The sequence below is a fragment of the Drosophila innubila genome, chromosome X (genome assembly GCF_004354385.1).
Source record: "Drosophila innubila isolate TH190305 chromosome X, UK_Dinn_1.0, whole genome shotgun sequence".
In the NCBI taxonomy this organism is placed as follows: domain Eukaryota; kingdom Metazoa; phylum Arthropoda; class Insecta; order Diptera; family Drosophilidae; genus Drosophila; species Drosophila innubila.
Window position 1 is genome coordinate 24,224,288 of NC_047626.1, and position 9,170 is coordinate 24,233,457.

Genomic DNA, 9,170 nt, shown 5'->3' on the forward strand with positions numbered 1-9,170 from the left:
TATGTGTATATAACCATGTTTTATAAATTATTTTTTCGTTTATTTTAAACATTTATTTTTAAGAATAAATAGCTTAAAATTTTTAAGGTAATTTTATTTATTGCAATTGTAATAAAATGTTTTGTTCAGGAAATCAAACCGAAACAAATATCAGTGCCGGTTTCGCTTCCGATACGACCCTAATAAACGGTAAACGGTTCTATTTTTTCCTTTCGGTTCCAGTATCAGTAGCGGTACGTACCGGAATTAGAACAAAAAGTTATTAAATGTTATAAAACATAAATATATTAACAGATTTGTAGAAACTAACCTAACTTTAATTTTAATTTTTTTTAATAGAAAGCAAAATTAGCAAAATGATATACAAACAAGAACAAATAATTTTTGGAAAAGTGTAACGAAAGCGTACCGGTACAAAAGTTTCGGTTTTCGGTTCTTATACAAAAAAATGTATTTCAGTTACGGTCCGGTTCCGGTACTCAAATTGAAACGGTTAATTTCTGTTAACGGTTCCGGTATTATTCCCTGGTTATGTTTAAGAATGCCTATTGTAAGTTGTCTTACAGGGTATCTTTAAGTGGATTTCTTATTGTGTTTATTGCAGTAGCAGCAATTGTTGCAGTTGCAGCAATTGTTGCTGTTGTTGCTGATGTTGCCGTTGTTGCTGATGTTGCGCAACGCACTTTGTGCGTTGTTGCCACCGTAAACGCAAATTGACATCTTTCAATTAAACGACAACCGCTGACCAAGGCACGCACATCGTGCACCACAGATCGTCCAAAGTATCTGCCACAGATCCACAGATGAGTGAGACAGTGAGATAGAGAGGGAGAGAAAGAGCCATTGTGGTGAATTTGTGAGATTGAGGTTTTGTTGTCGTTATTCGTCTGGGCCAACTGTCAATGTGGCGCAATTGTAAATTTTTGCTGGCCAGCAGCTGACAAACACATTTGACAGCCGAGAGGAGCTCGACTCGAATCGACTCGACTGACTGACTGACTGGCAACATGTTGCACGGACTGGGGGGACTGTCTTGCAACATGGCGCACTCAAAACATAAAAATAAAAAAAAATATTTCACTCGCTGCGTCGGCTATGACACAAATGTGCAATATTCAAATCTTTGGCAGCTCATTTTGCCACACGGGTGTAGGACACAGAAGGGGGGATAACACGGGGTGGAGGGGGACAGGGGAAGACGTTGAAATGTTGCGCATTTTGAATGCTTGATGTTTGATGTTTGATATGCGAATTTGGTCAAAAGCGTCAACCACGTTTAAGCCGAGTTTACTCTTAAATGGCCACAACAACAATTCACAATTCAACAATTCATTGTTGTTGCCATATTGGCATTTTTAGCAACAACAACAACTTCTATAATAATAACAGCAACTGAACAGTTTTTCCATATACACTTTATGTTTTTTTTTTTGGTTTTCTTTTGCTTATGCTTCTTATGTAATCACACAGCTTAATAGTAATTAGCGAAATTCCCCAAGAATCATAAAAAACAAGTAGGCGGCTACAGTCAGGCGCGCTCGACAGTAGGATACCCTGTGCCCAGGTACTCTGTAGTAAAAGTTGATTATCGACCGATTGTTCCCATGGCAGCTATTTGCTATAAGAAATCAATCTGAACCAAATTTGGCCAGGATATGTAACACCAAACTAAATGCATATTCTATCAGTTTGGTTAAGATATCTCAAAAAACAATGAACTTTTTCATACAAAAACTTGATTTTCTACTGAGCGTCTCTATGGCAGCTATATGATATAGAAGTCCGATTTTAACCCAATTTGGACAGGATGTTTAATACCAGCCCAGATCAATATTGTGTAAGATAAGTCTAGATTTCTTAAAAAACAATGAACTTTTTTATACAAAAACTTGATTTTGGACTGAGCGTCTCTATGGCAGCTATATGATATTGTAGTCCGAGATTTCCAAATCAAAAAACTAAAAAGTTTTTCATACTAAAACTTCATTTTTGATCCGTCGTTTCTATGGCGCTAAATGATATAGAGGTCATATCCAGAAAAAAAAAAAAAAATACTTGATCTGCGTACGGTATCCAGAAACCTACTTACCAAGTTTGAAGTGTCTAGCGCTTATGGACAGACAAACGGACAGACAGACAGACAGACATGGCCCAATAGACTCGGATGTTGATCCTGATCAAGAATGTATATACTTTGGGGGGTCTGCCGCGCCCCCTACTGCCTGTTACATACATTCTGCCAAACACAATATACCCTTTTTTGCCCATTTTCAATGGGCTCAGGGTATAAAAATATAGTACATAACAAATCAAGTAAGTAAAAAAACTAGATAACCTGTAAAATTGTTTTTGTATAACTGCTATGTTTATTATACAATTTTGATTTTGATTTTGATTGCCAAATAAATAAATATATATTTAAATTTAAATGCCTAAAATGCTCTTTGTATTTGTCTTTTATTTTATTTATTTATTTTGTATTTACTTAATTTTTATTTTTATTTTATTTATTATACCCTGAGCCCATTGAAAATGGGCAAAAAAGGGTATAATGTGTTTGGCAGAATGTATGTAACAGGCAGAAGGAGGGGTGGCAGACCCCATAAAGTATATATATTCTTGATCAGGATCAACAGCCGAGTCGATCTAGCCCTGTCCGTCTGTCTGTCCGTCTGTCCGTCTGTCCTTCTGTCCGTCTGTCCGTCTGTCTGTCCGTCTGTTTGAACGCGTCGATCTCAGAGACTGTAAGTGCTAGAGACTTCAAATTTGGAATGCAGGTTTGTGAATACCATACGCAGGTCAAGTTTGTTTCCAATTTTTGATGCCACGCCCCCTTCGCCCACAAATTGAAAAAAAACGATTTACAGGCGCAATTTTTGATATAGCACTCCCTAACTAAACAATCAGTTGAGAAGTATGCGTATTAAACGACCCTGAAAATTTCAAAGCGATTGACCCATAAATAAAGAAGTTATTTCGGAATTTAGATTTAGTTGAATATTTACATTTGGATGGCAAATCAAACGTGCGAGCGAGACAGCATGTTCACGTTTGTATGCAAGGCGCGCACAAAGACAGAACGAATTAGTACCAATTTATTTTGGTACCAAATAAGAATTAAGCGATAAGCAAAAATATTATCGATATCATGTAATGAAAATGTTAATGTATAATTTATGTATATACAAATATACAATTTGATTGAAATATAATTGTGTTAATATATAAATATGTATTTTTGCATGGCAAAAATCAGCAGAAGCTGATAGCTATGTATGTATGAAATTGCATGAGAAAAAAAAGCGATCATTTTGCAGCACTACTCTTGCATCTTTGCCGAGCACTGAAAGCTGCAAAATAATAATTTTAATTATTAATATTTTCGATTCCTTACACATATATAAAATAAGTATCTGCTTATTATCGTTGTAAAAAAAAACTTAGCATTATCCGCTTTAAGAATCTCATAAAATTAGACATTGCCTTTTATTTCAAATTTCGCGCGCACTGCAGCAGCCTTTGGCAGGCTTGAATTTGTTGCGTAAGTGGAGAGAGTAGAGAGGAAAATGCGTGCTGCCAGATTGCAGGCTGAGCAAAGTTGTAGTTTGTGGCTACTCTTGACACACGCTACATCGATTGCAAGCGATTACGATTACGACTTGCGATTTATCAATTTCTAATTAATTTTAAACAAGTTTATTATATTAAAGTTTATTATATTAAACTTATTTAAAATTAATTAGAAATTGATAAATTGGTAAATCGCAAGTCGTAATCGTAATCGAGTGATGTATTAGTTCAGTGAGGCATTAATAACGTAGTCTGCAGTGATAAGCACAGTGACTTAAGAAAACCGAAAGTTGTTCATAGTTTCGCGTGTGTAATTTTTGATACCCTGAGCCCATTGAAAATGGGCAACAATCAACTTTTATAAAAGAGTACATGGGCTCAGGGTATCCTACTGTCGAGCGTGCTCGACTGTAGCCGCACCTCACCGCGAGCGAAGCGAGCCGGGGGTAGGCGAGCGAAGCGAGCAGGGGGCGGAGCCCCCTTGTTTTTTATTGGATTTATTGCGATTTTTATGTTGCGTGCTAATCAAAATGTAGAAATAATGGAGCAGTTGAATATCAGGAACAGACAGAAAATAAGAACAGAAGTAAACAAAAGTTAAAGTCCTATTTGATATTGAAATATTTAAAATATATCAAAGCTGTTAGTGACTGCTGTAGTTTCTGTAACTAATATTTTTGTTTCCTGAGAGACTTAAGAGACTCGCCTGTGCTTTTTATAATGGGTCGCATCATGGGACGCTGTCTGGAGTTCATTGTCGCGTTAAGTTTGCGCTGGAAATAATAATTTTGTAGGGCCATTTTTGCAAGTTTGTTCGTTCGCGTTTCGCGTTCGAGTTCGCGTATCATTTGGTTAATAAGAATGTTATGTAATTAGAATGTAATCGCAGTCACTTTGATGAGGAGGAGCAGATGCAAGAGAAGAAGAAGAAGAGACCATGTGCCTGTGGCAGGGAGACGAGTTGGTCCAATTAAATGCATGAAAATCGCGAAACGCGACCGCATGAAAATAGGAAATGGCAAATGGAAAATGGAAAATGAGCCGACGACTTGCGATTTGCGTATAATCCATGCCCGGAATTTATGCAAAGAACGCAAAGGCGCGTCTTAATAGAAGACTAAAGCGGCTGCTTTTCGTTTAATTTTTTTCCTCTTTGTATCTTTTACATAATTGAGGTGCTGCAATTAAAAAAAAAGCATATGAATAGCGGCAGAGACAGAGGGAGACAGAGAGAGAGAGAGCAAAAGGGCTTGCGATGAGGTAAACATAATCCAAATCGAAAGCCGACCATTTTTTTGCAAGTAATTTTAATGGTTTTCTGCTGCGATGTTAAACATTTTTTAATGCGCGCACCCAGCAAAATTATTCAAAATAAAATTAAATTAAAAATGCATTTCGGCGAACAGAGCAGAGCAGTGCAGAAGAGAGGAGAAGAGACGAGAAGAAGAGGCAAACAATCTACAGACAACAGACAAATGAATTGAGCCATCAACAACAACATCGACCAAGACGACGACGTCACGCAGCACTCTTCAAAGGGAGCTGCCCCATGTGCAACAGTGCAACAGAGTCCAACAGAGAAATGGCCAAAAAAAAAAAAAACCAACGAAAAAAAAGAAGCAGAAATGCCAAAGCAGAACGTGTTGAAAGCCATGTGTGGCATGACCAGAACTTTAAGGACGGTAAACGGCAACTCGGGACTCGGGACTCGGAACTCGGAACTTGGAACTTGGAACTCAAGACTCGACTCTTGAGATGTTTCGACAGGGGTTTCTCATACACCTTATAGCTGCCTGAACCTCACCTGCATCTCTACCTCTACCTGTGACTGGCGTGTCAGTTTCACGTGCAGTGGCAAAAGGTAATTCATCTTGTTATTTCTTCTTTTATTTATTTTCATTTTTTTTTCATTTCTTTCACTCATTTTTTTGTTTGTGTTTCCCATTTTGTATGCTTATTTATTTGGCGGACGACGGAGACGTCAATTTTCCATTGGACTAAGTTGGAATCCCTCCGTGCTTTTACTTATTCCCAACTCTCTTTACCTCGCTTTCCTCTTACTCTTTGGTTTGCTGCGCTCCGCACTAATTAGATGCGAGCCGAGGCATTTTAATGCTTTTAAATTTGTTTAATAATGTAATAAATACATTAAAAACTATATCGTTTCAGTGTCAAACATAAAAAAAAACATAATAAAAACTTTTCAGCAGCAGCTGCAGTTTGCTCTCTTTTCAGAAAAGAATTATTAAGAAGCATGATAAAGAAAATAAGTGAAATGTCTAAAATGCCATTCGAGGACATATTTTTTCACCGCGCTTAACTCAAGTAATTGATACATTTGCTGAGAATTTAATTTAATCTAAGTACTTTTTTATATTTTATATCAATAGTTTTTTAAATATGAATACAAAACTAATTATAAAAGCATTAAATAACTGTAAGAATGATTTAAATAAATGTTTCTGGGGGAAACAATTTGAAATCCCTTGACACAAGTTCTAAAAATCTTTACTGTTTTAGAAAAAACAAATTTTATAAGAAAATCAATTATATATGCATTTAAAAACAATATGAATTGATTTTAATTAATGATTTTCGTAAAAAATTATACAATTTTAATACAAATTTGTGTTGGAAAATATAGTTATTTTTTAAAAATTATATAAAATAGTATTTTCCATTTCGCAGCCGGTAGGATTCGAACCTACGCTCCCAGAGGGAATCTGATTTCTAGTCAGACGCCTTAACCGCTCGGCCACGACTGCTTCATGGCGACGAGTGGCAAAGTTATGTTTATAAGATGCCCTTGAACAGTAAAAATCGAATAGCAGTTTATTTTATTTATTGAGCGAGATACATGAACTGCAAAATCTTAACAGCTTTTGTGAACACTCAAGTAGCTCGTTGAAAGTCAATGGAGAATACGATTGATAATGCTTAAATCACAACTTAAAAGATACTTATTTCCTTTTTATGCGCGTACTTGAGAGATAATAAAGTCAAAATGTTGATAGTTACTAAAAATAAATAACAAAAGCAGCACACATTGATAAATAATTTGTGCTATGCGAAATCTTACAAAATATGTACGGAAATTTTATTGAATGGCTAAGTGATGAAAATATCATTGGGAACTAAAAATAAATGTGTTTGTTCTTAGACTTAACCCTTGCAAAGTATTTATTATTATATTATTAATTTTAAAAGTAATAGTTTATATTTAGAAATGCTTTATTAAAATTTGATAATTTTTAGTAACTTTTGCAAACTAGAAATTACGGAGCGATTAGATTTCAGTTCATTTAAAACTTGATTGCAATTATTATTTGTTATTTTTCTTTTTTACTTGATCAAAAGTAAATATGCTTAACTAAAACGAACATAGGAAATTAAAAATTAAAAAAAAATAATCAAAAAGTAAATCAAAATGAAATTTCAATTAAAAACGTTCAGTGAGAAACTGCGAAATAATGAATTTAATTAGACTTATTGCTACAAATCTGTAAAATCTGAACAGTTCAGATTCGCATCTGAAGAAATTCGAATTTAAATCAGCAATCGCGTTAATTGCAAAATTTGTGTGGACGGCAACAACAATCCTATACAGCAAAAAGGCCAATCAATTATATTGCCACGCACTCGGGCTTTGATCATTTGCCAATTGGCAAGACTTGGCGACAATGCGTTGCTACACACTCTCTCACTTCTCTTTACCGCCATTCCTCACTACCTTTGTGTATGTGTGTGTGTGTGTGTGTATGTGTGTGTGTGTTGATCAATGCAATCTCGATATCAATTCAAAGTGCAGCTCCAATCGCGACTGCAACCGTTTTTAATGTGCACCTTTTGTTCTGTGGCAATTGCAAATGTAACTGTTGCCACAAAAAGCCAAAGACTTGAAGAGAGAGAGAGAGAGGGGGAGAGAGAAAAGGGTTTTGAGCACTGCTGCTGTTGCTGCTGCCTGCCGAAATGTCAAATGCCAGGCCATATTTCTTAAACGCCAAATACTTTTTGACATAATAGTCCAATTACCTTATCGCGCCATCTGAGATGCGGTCGCCGTTGCAGCACGTAGCTGTTAGTTGTTGTTGTTGTTGTTGCTGTTGTTGCTCCTGTTGCACGTTGCTTGTTGCCGGTCGTTGTTGCTGCTGCCGCCGCCGCCACCATTGATGCTGCTGCTGTAGCGATTATTTATGGCGATCAATGTGAGCCCAGTAGCAGAAATTCCATTTAAATTGCGTACAGCAACAACTACAACAACAACAACAGCAACAACAACAACAACAAAAGCAGCAACAACAAGAAAAACAACAGCAAGAGCGCAACAATTGTTTTTATGCGACGGCGTTGGCGGCATTGACGGCGGTGCCTCTGAAGCGGCATCAACAACCAGCAGCAACAACCAGCAGCAACAGCAACAGCAGCAAGTACCACAACAACAACAACAACGTCTACTACTGCAGCAACACCACGCGCCAGATCTTAACACTTTAGCCATTTTATAGCTACAAGCTAATATGACAAATGCATAATCAGCTCCAAAATATCTCTCAGTTTAAATTACTTAAATTGAACTATAAAAGAACCAGCCTTATTCAGATATTTTAAGCGACCTTTTAAGTATAAATACCAATTTTAAAATTAATAAGCAATGTTTGTTAATCAAATCTTTCAAAGGTTATATGTTTGTCTATCGAAAAAAAAAAAAAACTTACGAGATCAATATTAATCAGGGCTGCAAACCGTCTGTGAACCAATCGTAGCAGAACCGGTTCGGTTCGCTCTTTTCAGCAGCCCGAACCGGATCATGAACCGAACCCGTGAGATTATTAGCATCGCGAACCCGAATCTGAACCACTTTCTGAAATAAAAGGTTCGGTTTAAAAATAAAAAAAATTCTTATATCATATTTTTTTCTTATATTGCTCAACTAAATATTTGAGATAAAAGTGAGTCACATTAAAATCTAAAAAAAAAAATTTGTTTATTATCAAAATTCGACTTTTTTTCAGACAAACAATGTAATTGGTTAAAAAATATCAAGAACAAATTTTAAAAATCCAAAAATATATTGCTTTTATTAAATTAAACAAAGGTTCGAACTGAAACCTTGGGTTTAGGGGGTATATAAGCCGGTAAGCGAGCCGAATCTATGGTTCGAACCGCCGAACCGAACATTTAACCAAAATTTGGTGGCTTGCAGCCTTGATAATAATAAATAAAAATTTATGTTATATTAACTTATAACTCCATAATCCAAGTTATCAATCAAAGGGTGGCGTGTTTTTGGGTATTTTGCTAGAGTGTTCTGTATAAAGTTTTCGAAATTCGAACGGCTTAAAAAAAATGTATTAACAAAGATTTATAATATTAGTTGTGATTTATCTTTTAAGCTCTTCTTAGCGTGGCAATTCTGTTGTTTTTATTTAGCGGTTTCCAGCTGACAGCTCAGATGAACGATGCAATGCAATGAAGGGGCAGCAACAACAATGTTGGCAACTGGCGGAAAAACACCTTCAAAAGCCCATGCTCAACATCTGTTAAGGCAGGACAATCGATTTGGCGTAAAGTGTTGGTCAAAAGCACACACACACACACAC

The 9,170-nt window shown here is 36.1% G+C and overlaps 1 non-coding gene across 1 annotated transcript; it reads right to left on the minus strand.

Moving 5' to 3' along the window:
* Window positions 1-6,253: 6,253 nt before the first annotated feature.
* Window positions 6,254-6,335, minus strand: Trnas-aga. Its single transcript has one exon. It is a non-coding gene; the product is annotated as a tRNA-Ser (tRNA).
* Window positions 6,336-9,170: the final 2,835 nt, after the last annotated feature.